The sequence below is a fragment of the Stegostoma tigrinum genome, chromosome 13 (genome assembly GCF_030684315.1).
Source record: "Stegostoma tigrinum isolate sSteTig4 chromosome 13, sSteTig4.hap1, whole genome shotgun sequence".
NCBI classification, from domain to species: Eukaryota; Metazoa; Chordata; class Chondrichthyes; order Orectolobiformes; family Stegostomatidae; genus Stegostoma; species Stegostoma tigrinum.
The window spans coordinates 45,838,050-45,858,365 of record NC_081366.1 but is presented as its reverse complement, the minus strand read 5'-3'; the positions used below and the strand labels follow the sequence as shown (position 1 = coordinate 45,858,365).

Sequence of the window (20,316 nt, the reverse complement as noted above, 5' to 3'; positions counted from 1 at the left end):
AAATCTATAAAGTCCCACATCTATAATTCTGCTATGATGGACTAAAGATCTATGTGCATAGATGAGATATTACATTTAGAACAGGCCTCAGCTCGCACTTCAATCTGCAAACTTCCACACTAATATACATTCTGTGGCATGAGCATGACGTTCCTGCACACAGTACAGAATTAGTGGCACTGATCAAACTATCAATGTCTATACAAAATAACCAACAGCTTACATTTATATTATCTCTGTACAGAAGGGAGCCCATAAACTTCAGCACGTAAAATAAGTAGTCAACTGGTTTCAATACCTACTGAGAATACTTCTGATCATTAAGTTAAAATGAATTCGACTACAGTTCCATGATATACTTGTAAGAAAAAAAAATGCAAGGCTCCAAGAGCCAGAACTAATTTTATTACTGTGATATGCAGTGCTAAAAGTTGCTTTTATAAAGTTTTGCAGAAGTCAACAACGTGGAGGAGAGGCAGATGCAATTCTACAAGCTATTATAAGACCTGGCAACTGAAAGCACAACTGCTGCAACAGTAAGGCTGAGCAAGTTGGGGCAATGCAAGAGCGCAGAGTAAGCATTTTCAGAGGGTTAGCAACGGGTGCGGGTTAGGGGTGGAGATGATGTCGAGCTGCAGGTAGTGTACCAAAATAGGGAAGCGAATGATTTTGAATGTGTGAACGTGCGTCTGAGCGAGAGACAGAGAAAGGCACCAATGTTGATCGCAACAACTATGTTGGCAAAAATACTTAGAGAGACAGGCCAAATTGGGCAGCCTGATTATAAATGATCTGGAGTTTAGGGAGGGTGGATGAGTGTAGTTGGACACCAGCCATCCAGTAATGGGAATACCGAGAGCAAAAGGGAGAGTTAAAAGAAAAAGACAAGAATGAACTCTGCTGATGAGCTGAGTACTGATGGGGTCATTAACGAGAACAAAGTTGCTGGAAAAACTCAGCAGGTCTGAGAAGGAGAAAACAGAGTTAACGTTTCGGGTCCGGTGACATTTTCTCAGAACTAGACTTACAGGTCTTGATTTACAGCATTTGCAGTTCTTTTGGTTTTTACTGATGGGGTCATGTTGTATAAAACAGGTAAGTTAGTATATGATCTATGTAATGGAATAGTTTGGGGCATGGAGCATAGGATAGGCCAGTTTATTCCAAGGCAGGAGCTGGGGACTGGGCAAAGTTTATCAGCAGGGGTGCAGAGTTAATACCAGAAACAAAAGATTCACCCAAGTCCTGACTGCAGCTGAGCAGAAAGAAACTGTTCTGTGCTGTACTGTTCTATGTTCTAGTAGTTCAGTCAAATTGGACTATTGAGGCAGCACTGCATGTTTCACACAATTTAGGTCAAAGGAGGAACAGATACTTGAAGGACTCTGGAGTGAAAAGTATGTGGACAGGAAAAGAAGCCACTTGAGTGGATACTCTAGCAGTGACTGGAGTGGATGTGAGTACGGGCAACCTCATTGAAAAAGGAACAACAGACAGGTATGGAAGAGGAGTGTCAGAAGTTAGAAAGCACTCAAGGGCAGATAATAGATCACTAATCACAGAGGAGATTATCTGCAACACTGACGAGGACTGCTGTGATATGGAAGGGCTAAATTTGTTTAGATTTGTGTTACAAGGCAAAAATGCTTCAATGAGAACCAAGTTTCAATAGCTCATAAAAAGGGCGAAGGATGTCAAGGTAATTCTTTACTTTTCAACATGCAGATAAACCTTTGTATATAGCATGGCGGTGAACATGCCTCATTGTAAAGGATACCCTGGTGTTATATCTTTCGACTATCTTGGCTAGAACCAGAGTTATTCTCTGGGATTTATGATCAAGGAGCAAAGGAATACGCCAGGATGTGAGGTTAAGATTGTGGTGGCATATATTTGTCACAAGTACCCAGATTAAAGCTGACGGAGCTGTCTTAGTCTTGTTAGGAGTGGTTATTTTACATTGTAGGAAAATATCTCCTCAGTGGAAACATAACAATTCATAGAGAGACTTTTGCAACTGCCACTTTTCCCAGTGACATCTCAATTGGCAATGTTTTTAACCAATTAGGTTGTTGAGAGAAAGATCAAAAATGTTAGTTTAATCACTAGTTAATACAGACCTAGACCAACAGCTTCATCCTGTAGACCAGCTTAGGCAATGATAGTACCACTCTAGGTGGACTTTATGTTCCCTTCCCAGACTAAATGTGTGGTTTCGCCTACCTCAATTTCCTCCAAATAATGTTCAACGTGGAGGATGTGGTGATCAGCAAATTTGCTTAATGCTGTCTGACCCAAAATCATGACTTTCAATAATGTTAACATCTGTTAGGGACAGCATAACCTCACTAAAGCAGTGGGCCACCTCTTCCACAAGCCCACTCAGAACGTGAGAAGTTGGCTAGTGACAGCCCAGAGAATATGAATATTACTTGACTGGACTGTAAAGTTAAGTCCACTCAATTAGAACACAGCTATTACAGAAGAGGGATCTGAAGAGTTTAACCAGGGCTTACTGCAGTTTTAGCTTTGAGCATGTTTGGTTCTTTGCCAAAGGGCTTCCCAAATTTCTCTTTATTCAAAATCATAGCAATTGCTCAATGTTGTGATTTGCTTCAGATGGCATTAAATCAAAAATACCGGGTGGAACTGGAGATACTCGGAGCAAGGAGATTCCCTTTCCTGAAGGACACTGGTGAGCCAGTTGTGTTTTAACAGTCACCTCAAAACTTCCAGAGACAATTTCGGGGTCACCACAAAAACAATACGATAGGCAGTGAGTTCAAATGCTCTGGCTTACTCGTCCAGTACGACAGTGGTCTACCAAACCAAATTAGACTGGTTGTATTGCCATTGGATTTAGGGCTGCAATTGGCAGAAGTGCATAAACTACCTGCAAAAAAAAATCACTAGAGATACATCTTTACATTAGACACATCTAATAAAATGAACTACTATTTGTAATCATGTCTTCTTTCACACTCAAGTTATTGCTGATGTTTCAATATCTCTATGCAAACTGACTCGTGTCTAAAGTGACTACCAGTTATTCGCACAGAGGGGATAAGTTGTAGACAGCAATGTATAAAGTTGAACTCATTAGCATCTTCCCTGGTTGTAAACAAATGGAAACTAACTGGGTGAGGGAAGCACTACCTTTCAAATCCCCTCATTGAGGAACAGTTTGCCTAGGTTTGCTATGTAAATTTCAGACTTGGAAGAAGTATTGAAGGATGAACAGCACTGATAAACCATATCCTAATCTTGGATAAGTTGAAGAAGAAATGAGTAGAACTACCTCGTTAACAATGTGAAAGTAATGTAATTATGATGAAGGATGCTAAACATGACCAAATTCAACGGCAGAAACCACAAATACATAGAAACCCAAATCAATATACAAATTATGAACAATATTCTATTCAAGACAATGATTAAAGTCTCATTGCGTTGTAATACAGAGAGAACAGAAAAGTTATTCATCACCTAAGTTCTTAACTGCCTTTAGTAATAAATATTTAGGCTTGAAATGAGTTTTTGACTTGCCTTACATGCCTATCCAATTAGGCTGTAAACAATCAATCATTCTTACTTTGCTTTTAATTGTGCAAAGACCAAAATGACTAACACCAACCAGCTAAGAATATGCTACTCCACCTAACATTCAAACTAATTGACTCTTTTGCATTTTTGATCACTTGTCTCTCCCAAGGCCACTTGGCTGGGTGACTTCACTGTACATGGCAACATTCATTTGTTCATGTAATTGTCAAAAGATTAATCATGCTCCTTCATTAACACAGACCCGAGATCTGAATGCAATGCAGCATCCTGACCATTCACTTATGCTTGATAGAATTGCATTAAACTTATAACAGTTTCTCTGGGGTTATAGTGTAATAAGAAGTGATTCAGGATAAATTCATGAATCACTATAGTTATGCAATGCAAGAGAGGAAAACAGCTTTTTGATAATTGAGCGATTATAATTCAAAAAAGTTTTATTCCTGAAGTCTTCAATACAGGTTGCTTTGGAAGCCCTAAAACAATCTCATTAAATCACGAATCACACATGCAGTATATTTTCCCTATGAACAAATGGTAAAGGGAAAAAAGTACTTTTAGATGGTTGATGTCTCAAGATACTTTAACTAAATACCAGTGCCATTAGAACTTGGTGCCACAGTTCAATGTGACAATGACCAGACATTATGCTTTTTCTAGTGTTGATTGGGCTAGCTAATGGTCAGGTTACCAGGGGAACAACCTTGCTCTTTTTTTGAAGTTGTGCCATTGTAGGACCTGCTTTATCCAACGGAGACAGCAAGCAGGGTCCCAGTTTAACTAAAAGATGCCACTTCCTGCAGTCCAACTTGAATCTTGAACCCAACAGTTCTCACTGGAAGGGAGTGGAAGGGAGAGAGTGAAAACAAGAAGACTTTTATTCTATGATGCAACAATTTTCCTTCAATTCTGCAAAAAGACTACAAGAGACATTCTTGATGGCTTCAACTAATATTACCAATCATGGCTAGGGAGTGCATTACATCGTTCACTTAAGAAAAAAATCAAAGATTCAGCAAAAAAAATTGGAACTGTTCTGAAAATAAATGAGAATTGCTGTTTATTAATTCAACCAGTCACAATCTAAATGAAAAAAGTTACAAGAATTTTTTAAAAATATTCGCATTTATTGTAAATAATTACGTGAACAACCTATTCAGTTCCAGAATGATGCTGCGACACTTGGTTATTTTAGGGTACATAAAAGCAAAATGAACAGAATGAAAAAAAGTTACATTATCTTCATCCATGTGAAGACATTAGCATTTTCACAACTTTACGCCCCTTCTCTTCAAGGAAGTTAATATTTCCAACCACTGGACGGGAAGAAGTGCTAAGATTTCAGGCTATTCGCAGAAATCACAGACACTTGTTTGTGGGTGCACTTATTCCACAGTTCCATTGATTCTTACAGAAATACCATGAGTGTATCTCATGCAAAAAGAGAAATAGTATCTTTCGGAGTGTAAATTTTTGGCAATATGCAGAGTGTGCCAAAATTGCAATTTAAGATTATCAACTAACAAACATTAAGTTCAGACAGACTTCTACCAAAAGGCACCTTTCACATACAATTAACATCAGGCAAAATCTCAATGTCCAGAATTTGCATTTGAAAACAGCTCAAATATCTCCTCTATTAGCTTAAAATAGAGTTTCTCAAACTTTACTTATTACACACTCCCATCCAGATCACACAGCTACTTCCTGCTAGCCAACAGGTTTAATATTTTAACCCCTTTAATATCCATGCATTATACAAAATGTATGAATTACAGTATACATGTGTAACTAAAGCAATACTCAATTGTACTGTCATCAATGCCACTGCCGAGGTTACTTGTTTGAGCACTGGTGCATAATATTTGGAGCGATAATAAGTTGATTTGAGTCACATATCACTTATTACGCAAAGATGATAATGATACTTTGATTTCATTCATGAGCGATGAAAATCCACTTTCACAGCTAAGGTCGGGAAAGGTGGCATCAAACCTCAAAAGCTCTGCTCAACAACCAGGGGAACTCTGCTTTCATTTGGACCCAAAACATTTGGCAAATTATCACGTCTCACATACAACAGAAGGAAAGCCAATTTAGTTCTGAGCTTGGTTAGATCTGACAGATGCTAGACAAATTAAACTACATTGGTTTGATGGACATCGGAGGCAAGAGTTCTCTACATTGTTAAGCAAATGATCTACTTTTATAAAACAAATTCTGGCAGTTTTAAAGCTTTGTCTGAAGAAGACTAATATAAAATTGCAATAAACAAATATTATATAATTTTCACAGAGATTGCAGCTCTCCATCCGTCTTCCCAGGTGGATGTAACAAATTCTGTAGCATACTTTCCAAGAGGAGAGTTATCCCCAGTGGGGGGGAAAAAGGCACCAAAGTGGGTATTTAGCCATGATCTACCTGGAACAGTAAAAGCAGGTTCAACAGACTGAAAGTCTAAATCCTGCTCTTAAATTCTGAGTAATACTTATCGCCCAAAGTCAAACTATGTACACAAAAACACCTAACAAGCAAAAGCAGCTGCCACACTGCAGCACAGCCAACTTTTCAAAAACCTTTATTAACTGTGAAGCACCGAGATGTCTGAAGGCTGTGAAAGGCGCCATACAAATGCAAGGATATGTTCTTTTCAAAAATTTGACATTTCTTCCCATCCTTTCCCAACAGATATCGCATGCAACTGGACCACAGCTTAGGAACGTGTGCTCTAAAGGATGTAAATTACACATGTATCAGCAAGAGACTGCAATGTCAGCATAAAGCAGATTCTGTTCTATGAAGGTGCTCGATGGTGGTATGTCAATGATCGTTAACAGCATTCATCGCACATTGAACTGGGAATGAAGAATTCAAAACCACAGTGACACTCAAGCTGTAGACTCCTGCAGTTTACCTTCAGGAAGGGAAAATGGGTGAACAGCTGTGACACATCATCAACACATAATGGTATCATTTGATTAAGCTCTCCCACCAGACAACTAAAAGATCATCAGTGTGTTTGACCAATTAAAGTTCAAGCTTGCTGATTGGATAGTTTTAAATATGGAGTAATTGTTTTTTCTGGTGTCTACCGTTCTGAGCATCATGACAGCATTGCACAGGTGTTCTGTTGCTGCGGTGTCGAACAGACACACACACACACACACACACACACACACTCCAACAAACTCACTTCCAGTGTCAGAGTCAGAAACATTGATCAGGTGACTCCACAGCAAATGCAGAAAGCAAATGAGCAGTAGCTGCTTTTAGTTCAACATTTCCTCAAAGATTCAACCCTACTCCAGAGTATACCTAAGCCCTTCATTCTTGTACTTACAAGAACTCCACCATTGAAGATTTTTTAAAAAACATTAAACCAAAACCGCGTCTGTTCTCAGTTGGATGTAGAAGGTCTTACAGCACTATTAAAAAGCAGGAAAGTTTTGTCATGTTCTGACCAAGACTTATACTTCAACCATGAGCACTTCAAAAAATCTGAATATTTTAATCACTTTCCTGCGTGCAATTTGGTTATTACATTTCTTTATGTTTCAACCATACTTTAATGGATAAGAAATACATTTGAATGTACTGGTAGTACGACAGACTCACTGAATTGGAACATCCTCAACTCAGTTCCTGGTGGCCAAAACGCATGTTTCAGCAGAGAGAGTGACAATTTCAGAAACGGATGCGACCTTCTGTTGGAAACAGAAATTAATTGTCAAATTTAAGATATATTGTTGCAGAGTAGGAGATTTACTCTGCAGCTGGTCTGTGTGCATTACTTTAACCAGTCCACTTCCATTGGTGACAAGTAGAAAGCACTCCACCCACATTAACAAAACATGCATCACCTTAAGGATCAATGGAGTAACTGAGGTTTCCTTTCTCTCTTCTTCATAATTCTTTATGTTCATTTCTTGTGCTGGACTCAAAGAGTGCTAAGTATATTATATTTTTGCACATACCCAGTTATCATTATGCCAGAAAACAAAATGTTCCTTCTTCAGACTGCCAAACTCTGTCTCCACTGTGGTCCTCTGCAGTTTATTCAACAATATCTGTGCAAGTTACTTAATCTAATCCTCCTTCTGTATTTGAGTGCATTCACTGGATCATAACAGCTTCTCCCCAGTTTATTTGGAGGCAATTTTTTTGAGGATCATTAGAATCTTGCAAACTTCAACAAAGTGACACTGTGCCTTCTCAGCTTCGATGTAAACATTCCAAGATTCTCCAATCTCTTCCAAATCAGGCGTTTTAATCCAATTCATGAATTCAGCTGTTACTTGTTTCCTTCAAAAGTCAGGTTGTCAGTGATCAAAACTGTGCAGAATGCCTTAAAAGGAAAATGTGTTAAAAAACCACAGTTCTTAAAACAATTTATGAGTTATTTAATTTCCAAAGATATTTTTCAAAACAAGTTCAGCATCTTATGCAAAGGGAATACATTTGGATTTTGGTAAGATTTGAAAACATTTTATCCGGCAAAGATACATTGTAGCTACAAAAGAACATGCAACATATCAGCACATGAATAATCACTGGGTACGGTATAATCTGAAACACAGCCAACGTCTGTCCCGTTTAAATTCAGCCATCTACTATCTGGTAAACCTTACCATGGGAAATTCTAACGAGCAGCTAGAGATATTGCTGAATTATTTCCAAATAATTCCTTTCTGTCTGTGGAACATTACTCTGAACACTGCTGAATAGGGTAAATTGATCTGCCTCTGCTCTGTATGTGATTGGAGGAGATCTTTTATTCAATGTGAAACAACAGACATTCATGTTATCATGTCACAGAGTCAGTTAGCATGAAACAGGCCCTTCAGTCCAACCATAATCCTAAACTGAATTAGTCCCACCTGTGCACTCTTGGCCCATATCTCAAAACATTTCTTACACGTGTACTTATCCGAACGTCTTTTAAACAAAGTAATTTTGCCCACATCCACCTGGAAGCTCATTCCATAAACAAACTACTCTGTAAAACTGGTTGCTCAATCTTGTTTAAGATCTTTCCCCTCTCACCTTAAAAATATACTCCCTAGTCTTGAAATGCCCTACCCTAGGGAAAAAACATCTATACCCTCATGATTCTATAAACCTTTATACGGTCATCCTTAACTTCCTACGCGCCAATGAAAACAAGAGTCTCAGTCTATCCAACTCTTTCTTTACAACTCAAACCCTCATTCCCAGCAAGATCCTGGTAAATGTCTCCTGAATCCTCTCCAGCTTACTTCTTCCTATAACAGGGTGACCAGAACCAGACACTATTCTAGAAGAGGCCTCATAAACCTATACAACCTAAAATATGACATCCCAACTCCTATACTCAAAGATCTGAGCAATGAAGGCAAGCATGCTAAACACCCAGTCTACATGTGACACAAACTTCAAAGAATTATGTACCTGAACCCTTCAGTCTCTCTGTTCTACAACACTACCCAAGGCTCTCCTTTTAATTGTATAAGATCTGCCCTTGTTTTGCCAAAATGCAATACCTCACTTTTGTCCAAATTAAACTCCATCTGCCATTCCTCAGCCTATTGAGCATTTTACATCATTTATATAAATAACAAATCAAAATGAACCCAGCAGTGATTCCTGTGGAGCATAGCTGGTCACAGGTCGCCAGTCTGAGAAACTGTTTCCTGTTGTTAAGCCAATATTGTAGCCAAGTGGCAAGTTCATCCTGAATCCCATGTGATCTAACGTTATTAATTAGTCTACCATATGGAAGCTTGTCAATGGCTTTACTAAAGTCCAAGTAAACCACATCTATCGCTCTGCCCTCAATCTTCTTGGTTACTTCCTCAAAACGTTCAATCAAGTTTGAGACATGATCTTCCTCTCAAAACAACACTGATTATCCCTAATGATTCCATGCCTCTCCAAATGCATGTAAACCCTACCTTTCATAGCCACTTCCAACAACTTACCCACCACTGAAGTCAGACTCACAGGTCTATAGTTTCCAGGCTTTACCTTACATCCCTTCTCAATCAAAGGCACTACATTAGCCACTCTCCAGTCAACAGGCACCTCACCAGTAGTTCTACAGAGATACAGGTGTTTCTGCTAGGGGCCCTGCAATTTTCTCCCCTACTTCCCACAATATTCTGGGATACACTAATTAGGTCCTGGAGATTTATCCGCCTTTATATTTTCTAAGACCTCCAGAACTTCCTCTTCTGTAAAGTGAACTGTTTGTTTTCAAAACAACATTTATTTCTCCGCATTCTCTAGCCTCTATTTCTTTTTCCACAGTAAAAACTGACATGAAATATTCATTCAATATTGTGCTTGTTCAATAAAGATGATGCCAAAAATGAGCCTTCTTTCCACAATTAATTTTCTGACATCAAATCATTAAGTCACAACTGATGAAGTAGTATTTCCAAACAGACTGTCTGTTCAGTAAAAGGGAAGAAAGCCAAACTAAACCTAATTAAAATACAGAAATTCAGCTGGGTTCCAAAATCCCACACACCACGACTGATTTACCAAATGGAAGTTGTACTCCATTGGCCACTTAACTTCAGAAATTCTCAGGCTGGATCTCATTCAAAATATACACTTCTTGCAAGTGAACTCCTACTGCAGCCACAACAGTAAGAGATTCCACAAGAGCCGAGACCCATTTTGGACCAATGCACAGAAAATTTCCCTGAATGCCTGATTACAGCTCTGAACTTAAAAAGATGTTAAATGTAATCATGTTTATTGATTTGAAGCTATGTCATCTGCCTACAGCACATATTTCATGCTAACAGCCAATGTTTTGTGAGAACATCAGTACATCAGCACTTGCTGACAGAACTGCATATACTGATGTTTCGAGCTAAGTTGAATCGGAAATACTACTGGAAAAAGATAATCATTAACTACTTCAGAAGACTCATATTCCAGATCTGTGTGTTTAAGCTAATCCAACATTACGTTGGTCCACATATTTTACAGAGTGGCCTGCCTTTGGGGCATTTTGCTTATTAATAAGACACTATATTTTTTCTCTATCAAATGCTACACATTACACATACAACACCTACATCAGGGGCATCAAAACCTCAACTGCAAATACATACAGTCATGACTTGATCCAGACAGTCCAGCTTATTCTTCAAACAGGTTGTCAATCAACTTTGATTCTATCTTTTTCAGCTAAGTTTTAGAAAGCACAGTAGACCTGGTAAAATATTAACTGTGCTAATCATAGGGACTTGCTGCTTTATTAAAACGTGAAAGAAAGCTATTAAATTCACTATCCCTAAGTTAAGTGAAAAGCAATTACTACGATCCAAAATGTTTTTTGTAAAGATTCTACACAGCCTTTTGATCATAATAGAATGGGTATATACGGAAACAAAAGTACAGAATCAAACTCTAAAAATTGTTCAAGTGGAAAATAACTCCTAAATTAAACGTACTGAGAGTTGAAATCCCGCACAAATTAAAAAGGTTAATGGTAGAACTCAGTCATGCAAATGTGGTACGGGTCTCCATGGTCCGGTTGATTATCATAGAGGACAATAGATGGTGTCGGGCCTTCTGTGGTTTCACGACTACAAGTGGGCTAACCTCATCTTGAGCAATAAAAGCAATAACAATAAAGATCAGCCTCACAAGCCTAGGAACGGCTGCTTAAAACTATGTGAATTTGCTCTTCTACAATTTTGGATTGTTAAGTACAGTGAACCACACATAGTTGAGACTGTACATATAATGTCATTCAGAACCAAAAAAAAAGCACAATGCATGCTCAATATGGTGGAGGAGGAACAACTGTTGGAAACTTGGGATGATGACCTAGGTTCTGAGAATTGAGTAAATCTAAGGCATTAACTCAGTCTTGTATCTAAACTGATAAGCCATTCAGAGCTGAAGTGGGTACTATTCTACCTTTTCCACTATAAATTATATTAGATGTATATATGCTTTCTGGAAGAACTTTGCTGCTCTTCATTAGGCTTTACTACTAAATATTGGAGCACAGCATTGTAAAGTTTAGAGATAAATGTTATCCGGACTACCATGTGGCACATGTGTTGTATTTTTGTGGTTTCTGTCAATATCTCACTGCAGCAGGAAATGGTCTTTTAAAGACTACTACTGGTCTTTAAACAGAGGTCTCTGCTTTATCCAGAATTGAAAGTACTCTACTGAGGTTTAAAGCTAAGTTAGTAATGACACTTAGGTATGGACAGTTTATGTGCAACCTGTAGAGATAAATGCAGCTGCTAGGAAAACAATTTGATATGCAAATGTTAGCCAATTTAAATCCAAAAATGGAAAAGCAGAAATTAATCATTCTGACTCTCACCATGCCTAAGATCATGCTGTATTTTGCCATTAGCTTCCAATCGTTTATTCATAGAATCCCTACAGTATGGAAACAGGCCCATCAGCCCAACAAATCCATACTGACCCACAGAGCATCCCACCCAGACCCATTCCCCTGTACCCACCTAAATCAGTTTATCCCTGAACAGTACAGGCAATTTAGCACAGTCAATCTACTCAAACTGCACACCTGTGGACTGTGGGAGGAAACCAGAGCACCCGGAGGAAACCCACGCAGACACGGGGAGAATGTGCAAACTCCACACAGACTGGCGCCCGAAGGCGGAACTGAACCCGGGTCTCTGGCGCTGAGAGACAGCAGTGCTAACCACTGAGCCACCGTGCCGCCCTTAGTTGGCACAGCTTAACTTAAATCCACACACAGCCGACAATTACTGCGTTCTTAGTTAAAGAGAAAAGATCAAGTCAAACAAGTGAAGCTCTTGTAACATTAATATTTTCTTATCCAGTCAGAAAATGTCTTCATTAGATTTAAATGTTACCATCACACTCATTTACATGTTGGGGATGAGATGAAAGGGGATTTCTTTCACTGATCAAGATGAATGGCTTCAGCACTAAGGAATTGAACGTAATTTAATTTAATAATTAATAATTAAATTAATTAATTGAAATTAGGCTTCAGACAAGCTATAAAGATACAGAGATAATGGGAACTGCAGATGCTGGAGAATCGAAGATAATAAAGCGTGAAGCTGGATGAACACAGCAGGCCAAGCAGCATCTCAGGAGCACAAAAGCTGACATTTCGGGCCTAGACCCTTCATCTGATGAAGCTTTTGTGCTCCTGAGATGCTGCTTGGCCTGCTGTGTTCATCCAGCTTCACACTTTATTATCAAGATATAACTGCATTATTAGATACAAGGAATACCAGGCTTGGAAAAGAAATTCATTCCTTAACCAAACCAAGTCAGAATATATTCCAGAGGGAATACTTTGACCATACAATACCTTGGTTACACTACACAGATCCCATCACCAAGGTATAACAGGGAGAAACAGCGCTGGAGCCAATGCAAAGAGGTGCCAAAAGGCAAATCCGTGAGTAATCAGAACAACAGAGAAGTTTTTTTTAAATTCAAAACAGACATGAACAGGTGATCTTGCAGTTGTTCATCATAACTAAGTGGATAGCAAAAATGATCTAAATACCAAAATTAAACTGGAAGTAAGCAATAGACACACAGTTCCAAAAGGGTGTAATTCAAGTTAGGGGTGCCATCATGATTTTCTTCAAGTAGAGAAACATGCAACAGATTTGTAAGCAAAAAACCATGGAAGCATTCATTTTTGCAGTTAATTGTTCTATAAAGAGCCTTCTTAGATCGAAGCATGCAAGTTCAGTTGCATTCCTTACCTACAAATATCCTGTGATTTAACTTAAAAACTTTGAGCAACTAACTGAAATTTTTTTTAAAAATTGTGTCCCAGGCCAGCCACCCTATGGCCTAAATGATAAAGCAATGTGTTCGGTGGTATAGCTGGTTCTATACTTGTGGACCTGTTCGATCTGGAAACTAGATTAGGCTATGCAGATTTTTCATTCCATTGGTTCAGTAGATTCAAAGGTGAAAGAACAGCATTTGAAACCCATTATACCACTATTTTCAAACCCAATCGCATTAGAAATGCTCAACATTGTAAACGCAAGCCAAGTCACACAATCATTAAGATAATTTGAGGGTGGTGCAAGAACTGTCGTCGTCATAATTGCCCAGCAGATAGAAATTTGTTGTTTCTCTTTTGTCTGAAATTGGAAAAGTTCATCAATTTCAGTTCCAATTTCCACCCTGCCTTCACCGTCATCTGGTCCATCTCTGACTCCTCCCTTCCCTTCCTCAACATGTTTCCATTTCTGGGGTAGAATGGCCACTAATATCCACTATAAACGCACCGACTCCCACAGCTACATGGACTACTGCCTCGAATACTGCTTCCTGTAAAGACTCCATTCCATTCTCTCAGTTCTTCTCTCTCCGTCACCTATGATCAGATGAGGCCAAATTCAAAATAAGGAGCTTCTGAAATATCCACTTTCTTCCTCTACCAACTATCCCCCAACACCAGTGTCAACAGGGCCTTCAACCTGTTCCAACCCATCTCCTGCCCTCATACCTGCTCTTCCTTCCCGTAATCATGATAGGGCTCCCCCTTGTCCTTACCTACCATCCCACCAGCAGATCATCAGACATTTCCACCACCTCCAGACAGAAGTTCCCCTCCCCTTGGCTGCCTTCCACAAGGAACATTCTCTCAAGATATCCCAGTCCATTCTTCTTCCACTCAACAGCCAGCCACCGCGCCCACCACCCCCCCCCCCCAACCCTGCTAGGGTGACCAGTTCATAGAACATCTTTGTTCTGCCTGCAAAAGAATACCCCAAGCTTCCTTTAACACACCACACTGTTCCCTGGCCATTATCGGTGTCTCAGAATTGCTGCAGTGTTCCAGCGAAGCTCAGCACAAGCTGGAAGAACAACACCTCAATTTCCACTTAGGAACCCTGCAGTCTTCCAGACTCAACACGGATTTCAATAATTTTAGGGCACAAAACTCCCCCTTGTCCTAACTCTCTACCCCACACATCAGGTCTTGTTATCACATAGCCTGCCATTACACACTACCTGTTGCTACTCACTAACTGTCCCCATTAACAGCTATTCACCCTCTTAGCCAGATGGTTATCAACTTCTTGGTCTACCCAACTGCTCTTCTCTCCCACTTTGGGCTCTATCCTTTATTTTATTATTTACTCCCAACTACATTGTCGTCTTATTTTCTGCATATGAACCAACAGCTACCATCAGTTCTGAAGAAGGGTCACCCAACCTGAAACATTAACTCTGTTTTTCCCTCTTCACAGATGCTGCCAGACATGAGCTTTTCCTGCAACTTGTTTTTGTACATGAAAGTTTGCAAGTGAAACAGTGCAAAATAACAGGAATTTGTAAATATTCTGCACCAGTAGATCAACCAAGCCTGCAAAAACCTCCATACTGTACAAAAACACCTGCACGTAAATGCAAACATTTGTTTAAGGACATCTGCCAAATAAGCGTAGATGATTAACATTCCTAAGGGGTCTAGTGGCATTGCAGCAGTGTCCTTATCTTGGGCCAGAACAACCAGGCTCAACTCTCACCACAAAAGTACATAATGTGTCCAAACAGGCTGATTTTAAAAACTCAGCTGATTTCACTACAGTTATTACAGCACATGCTGCACTGTCTCTGGAAGGAAACTGACTGAATCTGGACTGTTTATAAGTTTGGCCTGTCGGGATCAATTTTGATCATATTCCCTATTTAATAAATCATTTCACAGCAAGCAGACAATCTCAAATGCAGTGGAAAATTCCGTAAACAGTACTTTGACAGTAGACACAACTGGATGATTTGCATATGTGTAGCATTTTATCTTGCTGCTTGGTAATATCCCAATGTATCTCACTCTGACAAACTACATTTGGAAATAAATTGCAGGAGACTGTTTTCATGTAAATAACCAGTACTGACATTACCTCACGTGGTGATATCTCACTACAATACTACGGATAATTTGTCTTTAGTGACCTTGTCTGCAAACCAATTTTGGTTATGAATCCAGGAAACTTCCTTACTTTTCTTCAAATATCACATGAATCACAGGCTTCATTTAAAGCTGCAAAAAAGTGTGTTAATCCAGTACAAGACCAAAAAGCATAACCAGCCAAGAAGAATTCAAGCAAGGAAAAATGCAGCAGGATGTTGAAACAAAAAGGTAAAAATCAATATATTGCCTGGAAATACAACATTGCAGCAATCAAATTATTTCAGCAAAGGCTAATATGGTTCAGCTAAGAGTCATACAGAACAAAAATACTGTGCAATTAACTCCAGTAGCACTTTGTGAAACACTAGTGTAACTCATGATCACTGTGGCATATTAACCGGTGATAAGGCATCAGCTAACTTAAATGAGAATTAAGAGAACACATCCCTGTGCTGAAGTGGTTTTCACATATTTGAAGAAGTGATGATATGGAAGCATGGTCAGGTTCAGGAATCTCATTTTGAATGGAAGCACTGAATTCATTGAACGCTTTTCACGACCTCAGACCATATTGAAGTTAAAGCCACCAAAGTAGATTGAAATGTTGTTACACAAGGAAACAGTTCAATTGTGCACAGCAATGCCCCAAATTCAGCAATGATGTACTGGTAAATTGTATGTATTAGATAATGGGTTCAGAATATATGTCAGAATATCACAAGAACAGCTTTGTTCTTCAATCAAATAATGCCATGGGATCACTTTCAACCAAGCATGCAAACACTTAAAAACATTTCATCCACTTCATCACTGCAATGAAGAATCATCAGAGATTATGGGCTCAAGGCCATGAAGCAGGACTTGAATCCATGATGAGGGGAAACACTGAGCCCCATGGTATGGAGAAACTTGAGTGCAAATCTGCATTCCATCACTCACACACAGTGTTATATCCTCAGTACCTAACCACCACTTCAAAATGAAAACTATATTACAACACCTATCCCAATCGCTCAAACACTTTCTTTCCCTCTCTCACACTCCTCTCAAAAGAAAAACATCCACAACATCTGAACCAATGCTACAGACACCTTTTGTTCAATGATTTATCAAAAACCAAATGAATGTACTAAAATTGTATTGCTCTAGGAGTGCCCCTGACACCAAATCCAGTACATGTCTGAAATTAGTTGGCCATTTCAATTTACATGAAATCTCCTGTATCTGGTTGTCATGGGGAAGTCACACCTAAACTCAAGGGTTACTTGTCATAAACTTGGTCTTCATCATCATAGAGTCAGACATATACAGCATGGAAACAAGACCCTTCGGTCCAACTCATCCACACCAACCAGATATCTTATATAAATCTAGTCACATTTGCCTGCACTTGGCCCATACCCCTCTTAAACCCTTTCTATTCATATACCCACCCAGATGCCTTTAAAAGTTGTAATCGTACCAACCTCCACCTCTGGCAGCTCATTCTAAATATGCACCACCCTCCGTGTGGAAATGTTGCCCCACAGGTCCCTTTTATATATTTTCCTTTAAACCTAAGCCCTCTAGTTTTGGACACCACCACCCCTGGGAAAAGACCTTGCATATTTATGCTTTCCACGCCCCTCAGGATTTTATAAACCTCTACAAAGTCACCCTAAGACTCCGATACTCCAGGAAAATAACCTCAGCTGTTCAGCCTCTCTGTATGGCTCAAACCCTCCCACCTTGGCAACATCCTTGTAAATCTTTTCTGAACCTATTCAAGTTTCACAACATCGTTCCTGTAGCAGGGAGACCAGGAGTGCACAGTACTCCAAAAGTGGCTGACCCAATGTCCTGCACACCCAACTCCTTCTCAAAACTCATATACACAATGCACTGATCAATAAAAGCATGCATACCAATTATACTCTTCACTATCTTGTCTACCTAGGACTCCATTTTCAAGGAACCTAAATCTGCTTCAAGGTCTCTTTTGTTCAGCAGCACTCACCAGAACATTATCACTAAGTGTGTAAGTCCTGCGCTGATTTGCCTTTCCAAAATACAGCACCTCACAATCATCTAAATTAAACTCCAACTGTCACTCTTCAGCCTACTGGCCTATCTGATCAAGATCCTGTTGTATTATTTGGTAACCTTCTTTGCTGTCCACTACACCTCCAATTTTGGCATCATTTGCAAACCTACTAATCATACCTCCCCTGTTCACATCCAGATCATTTATATAAATTGACAAGCAGTGAAACCAGCACCTATCCTTGTGGCACACCGCTGGTCACAGACCTTCGGCCTTAAAAGCAACTCTGCCCACCACTACTGAGAACATCCCAACCACTTTACTTTGCCTTGTGTGTGTACAGTAATTGTACATTGAAAACTTCATTCCTTCTGGAATTCCTTCTGGATTACTAGCTATATTGTGTACATCTTAAACACATTTAGTACAACAGTATAACAACTGCAGTTATCTGAGTGACAGCTTTTAATGGCATGACCAACCAGAACACAGTGGCTCAGAGTTACAATGTCTGCCCAAATCACACAGGTTTTATACTGCAATCTGCAAATGGTGCACATGAACACCTTCACCAGCAAGTAGATTTTTGTCATAATGTGCTCCAAGTTGTGTGTTCAATGTACTGGGATGCTTAGAATTAGGATGAGAAATTCCAATTCAGCTAAAGCTTACTTTTCTTTTGCTGATGATGGAATCAATATTCAGCATATCTTGAGATGTATGCTGGACTACACCATCTAAACTAATTATTTGATTTTATTATTCACATGTACTGAGACACAGTGAAAAGTATTGTTGGTGTGCTGTCCAGCCAAATAAGTACATTGAGATAACAGAACAGAGTGCAGTATATAGTGTGTCGGAGCCACAGAGGACCTGCTGCGTTTTATTATTGCACACCAGTTAAAACATACCCACTGGATAACCCAGCTAAAGTCTAAGAGACAGGTATGTTCACGTGTGGACAGACAAGCAGAGCTTGCGGGTGACACTGCGCGAAGACCATACGCCAACCACCGACCTCAAGAGTATGCATAAACTCACCGCTTGCATGGAAGACTGAAATGGGTTGAACTTGAAACGCCCCCAAATCGAAAGAGGAAAATTTAGCAACTTTACTGCGGGCGGTGTGGGGAGGAAGAGAAGGGGAGTGGTTTTAAAAAAGTGTTTTGTTGTGCTGCCGAGCGGTCGGGAGAACGCAGTACAAGTGAGGCATGGGGCGACAGCGGAGCCGGGTCGGTCCTGCCCCAGGGGGCGGGTGCACTAGCAAAGACCCAGTTGGGGGGAGGGGGGGAGGGGGCGGCGACGGGGAACCCGGGGACGCGCCTGCACAGGCACCCGCACTCGCCGCGCGAGGTCGGGGGCGCGCTCAGAACAACACCACCCCCACCTCACACGCCGCGGGGCCGCGCCGCCAGGGCACCACGTGCTCGCCACCAAACAAAGCGCCAGTCCATCGCCAACAGGAAAAGCGGCGCAAACAAACACACTCTCTCCGAGACAAGAAAAGGAATGGGACCCGAGGGCGGCTCAGGGACCAACTGCTCCCCCCCCACCCCCACCCCGGGCACATGGGGGGGGGGTGGGGAGAAAGTGACCCGCTCTCGGTAATAAACAGCATCATTCCAGGTCCATCCAGGTCAAGCCCCTCTTTAACCGCCCCCGAATCCAGAAGCCGAACAATAGGATCAAAATCATAACAAGAGGGGGAGGGTATAACAAGGCGGGGGGGGGGGGGGAGGCTTCAGTTAAACAGCCTCTCTCTCTTCCCACCAACAATCCAAACTGGGAAGAGGAGGGAGGTGGGTTAGTTTAATCCTGATCTGCATTTATTCCCCAATCCCTGTAGTTTTTTTTTGGGGGGGGGGGAGGGTGACAACTAACCCCACAGTCTGACTCAGACCGCGCTTCCTGTCCGGAAGGCAGCGCCGCAGATCAACCACTGAACAATAAAGACAGCAGCAGGATCGGCCTGTGAATCTCTTTCTCCCCCACCCCGCCAAACTCTTTTCTCTCCCCCCACCGGACCCCTCTATTTCTTTCACTCCCTACCCCTTCCCCAGGAAACTGTGCCCCCCCCCAGGGGGGAGGAGGAGAGGGGGGTTGGTATAGAGGACCATGGTGAGGTTGACCGAGCCCCGAGCGCGGCTCCAGCTGAAACTATGTATCCAGGTGAATGTATCCAACCCGCCGGGCTCCCCATTCACTACTCGTCCTCCCTCAATCCCCTCCCCCTCCCATTGATTGCCCTCCCCTCTGTCCACCTCCTCCCCCAATCGTTCCCTTTCCCCACCATTCAATCTCTGCCCCCCCCCATCCTTCTCTCCCCCCCCCCCAACTTAATTCACTGCCACCCCCCGCCCCCAACTCCTGCACTCTTCCCCTTTTCTGGCCAGCGATACCTCGCCTCCCTCTCTTACCTCGGTCTGTGTTTTTTTTGTTTGTTCCTCCCCCCCCCACTCACTGGTTGGTTTCTCTGTTTTGGTGCAAGCCCCGCTTTCTCCTCCCTCCTGTCGCTAAGTTTGTGATTAAACTCCCGGCTCCGAACGGCACAACCTTAAAAAGTTTGATTCACAACATTCGGGGGCGGGCGCGCTCCCGCGACGCGTTCCCAGAGCGGATCCTCGTGTTTGGAGAGAGGAGGGAGTTACACATTATGCTGCAGGCGCAGTCGCTCAGATATATACACACACAAGAGGTGGTGAGGGAGCTACATTCAGCTACATTTTACTTGAAAGCTATCTATCCCTGCAGTTCCTTTTACGAGGCGACTCGAAGTGCCTCACAGAGGTCCGGATTCCAGTGCTTTGCTCTTGTG

The 20,316-nt window shown here is 41.1% G+C and overlaps 1 protein-coding gene across 6 annotated transcripts in view; it reads right to left on the bottom strand.

Annotated features, from left to right (window-relative positions):
- Positions 1–20,316, bottom strand: part of rnf44 (ring finger protein 44) — a 137,194-nt gene that overhangs the window by 55,814 nt on the left and 61,064 nt on the right. The window contains exon 2 of one of the 6 annotated variants that reach the window (XM_048543403.2): positions 7,180–7,268. The exons of the other annotated variants lie outside the window; for them this stretch is intronic. The gene's annotated coding sequence lies outside the window, so the exon portion shown is untranslated. The remainder of the gene's footprint in view (positions 1–7,179; positions 7,269–20,316) is intronic. 6 annotated transcript variants of the gene reach the window in all.